Consider the following 4118-nt stretch of genomic DNA (forward strand, 5'->3'; position numbering starts at 1 on the left):
AGACTCCTGAAGAAGCAGCTAAAACACATCCTCTGTTAATCACCGCTCTCCAGAAGACGCATTTCACACCATGGCTACAGAAACCAGGGCGCACACACAAAGGCAAAAAATATTCGTTCCTCTGGGCCAAAAGCTGCTTTCAGTTACACCCAAGAAACCACATGAAAGCCTCGTGCCTGTGGAGGTGCCAAGGCCTACTCAAAGCACCGCGTCCCATTCGCTGCCGCTGACATCAGCGAGCACGGCAGGCACCCACGGCTCCCCGGGGCAGCCCAGCACTTGCCAGATCAAGGAATCATGGAATCAGTGTTGCTGGAAAAGGCCTGTAAGATGAAGAACCGACGCTCTGGAATGGCAACACGCACGTGTTGAATTCTGCACCCGTGGGTGCACCCTGCAGATGTTGGTATGAGCTGGGCTTGCGCTTACAGGCTTCGGGAAAACAGCCCCTGTGGCAGAGCTAGACTCAACCCATGGAGTATTTTGGCACTGGATGTTGGCTCCTGTCCTTTGGGGATGATTAATTTTGGTAATTAGCTTTGCTTTCTCTGCAGTTTCTGGGCAGTGATGCTGTTAATGGAAGCGGGCGGCGGAGGAGCGGAACCGGGGTGGGAACGGCTGGAAAAACAGCTGAGCACCTCTCTGCGTCCTGACCCGGCACCACACGGCTCCTTCAGACCCTGGCGCCTCTGGAGACGAGGCTGCAAACATGCCCCGTCCTGCCAAACCCCAGGACGAGCCTGAAATATGCTCCGAGCAGGATCTCCGGCAAAGAGGGATCGCGCTGACCCATCGCTCCATCTAGTGACAGCACATCCTACAACACCCAGATCCCCCGCGCCCATCCCTTTGCTTCCATCCTAAATAAACGGTCTTTACACAGTGCATCTCCACCATCAGGGGCTGCTTGGTAAAGCGTTTCGTTGTTGTTCGTTGGGGTTTTTTTGGGGGGGGTTGGTTTGGTTTTGGCCGGGGTTTTCACAGTTTAGAAAAGGCAGCAAGTTGCTGCCCTCCAAAGGGGCTATGGATGAATCCTGTCCTCCAGAAGGGTTATGGAGGAATCCAGAAGGCCCACAGGTTATTCCAGCCCTCCAGAAGGGCTACAGGTGAATCCACCCTGGAGCAGTCCTCTCCTCCAAGTCTGTGCTGCACTTTACTATTTAATCAGTAGTTGTGCTGTAACACAAAATGGTGTTTTGTAGACTACTGGACAGACCCAGAGACAAGAGGAGGAAAAGTGTAGAGCAAAAGGAGTGGGACATGTAGATCCCTGTTAAAATAGGATAATGGTCAGGGGCAGCAACATGCTCAAGATACCTCCAAGCTCCTGTACTTTGAAGAATATCTGCATTGCCAGAACATCATTTTCCCAGGTTTGCCATGAGGGATTTTCAGATCAAGGCTAAGTAGAGTCTTCAGCTGCCTTTCACACTCTTATTTTTAATCACTTTTTAGCCCTGGTAACACCTGGGGGGGGGAAAGCCCTTTTGGCTGCTAACAGTAGGAATTACTGTATGCTGGCCTCTGGTCCCCAAAAAATTGGAAGCACGTGGGAATCAGAGATCCTTTTTTCATTTCTGACATCAACATTTGTAAAAAAAAAAAAGAGCTTTTTGCAAAAAGCATCACTGCTGAACTTGCTGTTGTTAGTAAACACTGTTTTCTTGGGCAATTGTGGGATCCAACAGTCCTTGGAGATTGTGAAGCTCCCCAGGTAGGTGAGTTGCTCCCTTTATTATTCACAAGGTGCTCCCTTCATTATTAAATGTAGTCCCTTTCAGCCAGGGAGTTCTGCTGTCTTCAAAAACCCTTCATCTGCACACTTTTAACTTCTTTTCATTTGTAGAGCTATGATCCCATCACTTTCTTTAATGAAGAGCAAAATTCCAGCTCTTCAGGTGATAGCTCTATTAGAGATGTTAATGAATACAAGAAGTCAATTATCTTGGAATGGGGATTGTTTTTCAGGCAAAAAACTGATTGCTTTGCTGACAGATAAAAAGCTTTCTTCAATATGTTATAGAAATTGCAAGGAAAAATAATCTCACCAAAAGACACTTTCATTAGTTTTATTCTTTTAATCACGGAAATATTTCTATAATTATCATTATGCAGAAATATTCCCATTAAAAAAAAAACCCCTTAAAACCCAGTCTAAATTACCAGGCAAGCTCTCTATTCATAGGTTTATGGACTGTGTTGCTCAAATGAAAAAATAATTAACTTCTGAGTAAAAATCCTAATGATGTCGATTTTGCTATAGTAGATAATGTCAGTGTGCAAGGAAATTCATTCCAATATTGCATATTTGTTTTTCCCATTGCCTTAGAAATGAAACATGGGATGTAAAGGGGAGGGGGGAGGAACATTTTCATCCTAGCAAAGGAATCCCCTCCTGCTACACTCTGAGCAGGTGGAAACTTGTTTTTCCCTCTGCTGTTGTTGCCCAAAACCTTGATCCCGACCTGCCCAGGGGAGGATGCTCTGGAGGGGCCATCCCTTGGCTATGGGGTGAGGCAAGGACAGTGCTGGTGGCATTCCTCACAGATTAAATATATTCAGGGTGCTGAGTGGTTCACTTTTGGTGAATCCTAGTGCCATCTTTTGGGGGAAATAGGAACATGCCTTGACCAGCAAATCCGACCTGACACAGAGGAGAGCAGCTAAGAGTGGCTCTGGGGAGCACTGGGCTGGGGGCCACTTGTTCTGGGGTGAGCACAGTGCCCCCCCACTGTCCCCCACAGCACAGGGACCTGCTGAAGGGACAGGAAAAGTGCAGGATGTTTCCAGAAGGAGCAAGAGGTGCACCTGCAGCACAGTAAAAAAGCACCATAAAGTCAGGCAGGGGCACTGACTGTCATTTTCAGCCCCTGCTGACTTCATGTGCCTCCTTCAGCTTCCCTGGGGGGATCAGGGTCAGCACCACAGCCTGATCCAGGCTGGAAAAAGGGCACAGCCCAGACCTTCAAACAGAAACTTCAGGGTACAGGGAAAATCCTGAAATGTCCTGTGCCTTTGACTCTCACCAGCCACAAAACTGGAAAGGGATGAGGGAAGAGAGTTTGAATAAAACCTGTGTTGCAAAACATCCCTCAAAACACCTCTTATAAACCACCTGGTACAGCTCTGCAGAGGACCAGTGTGGGGATCAAGAGATGGTGATGAGGAGACTTTGCCTGGGATCACTGGGGGCATGGGAACTGCACACACCTGTGGGAACACACTCCCCCTTCTGCTGGCACCTGAGGGAAGCCCTGAGCTGAGTTTGAGGGTGCCCAGCCCTCCCTCTGCAGCTGCAGGGAGAGGGGGGACAGGGAAGGGGGGCACACAGGGATGCTTGGATCAGTGCCTGCAAAAACCCCAACCCAGAGGTTTTCACCCTGAGATGAACCTTCACCATAAGAGAAGTGCAGTGGCCATATGGGATGAGAAAGCAGGAGGGTTTGACTTGGTGTCCTTTGGCACAGCCTGTGCTGGCAGCCTACAGAACTTCTGCCCACAGCCCAGACATGCCAAATGCCAGCGTGGCCACGACAGTGGGCTTGGTCCCAGCCTGGCAGCCTCCCTTGTCCCCTGCTCTGCAGGAGCACAACCAGAGGAGCCCCAGTCCAGCCTTGGCACACTGACACCAGGAACACGTGGGTTTCACAGTGCAGTGGGTTTGTGTAGTTAAATTACAGAGTCACCAAAGTTGGAAGAGACCTTCAGGGTCATCCAGTGCTACCCTCACCCAGCACCACCACAATCACCCCTAATCCATGTCCCCAGGGGCCACATCCAGGCACCTCTGGAACACTCCCAGACACAGGGACTCCATCACCTCCCTGGGACACTGATTCCAATGCCCAATCACTCTTGAAGGGAAATTTTTTTTCCTAATCTCTGATCTGAACCTGTCCTGGTGCAGTTTGAGGCCATTTCCTCTCCTCCTTTCCCTTGGGACATGGCAGCAGAGCCCGACCCTCCCTCCCTGCTCCCTCCTGTCAGGGAGTTGGGGAGAGCAATGAGGTCCCCCCTGAGCCTCCTCTTCTCCAGATAAACCCCCCCAGCTCCCTCAGCTGCTCCTCACAGGACATGTTCTCCAGACCCTTCCACAGTTCTGTTCCCTTCTCTGGACA

This window comes from Manacus vitellinus, unplaced genomic scaffold (genome assembly GCF_001715985.3).
Source record: "Manacus vitellinus isolate BGI_N305 unplaced genomic scaffold, ASM171598v3 scaffold_108_pilon, whole genome shotgun sequence".
Lineage (NCBI taxonomy): Eukaryota > Metazoa > Chordata > Aves > Passeriformes > Pipridae > Manacus > Manacus vitellinus.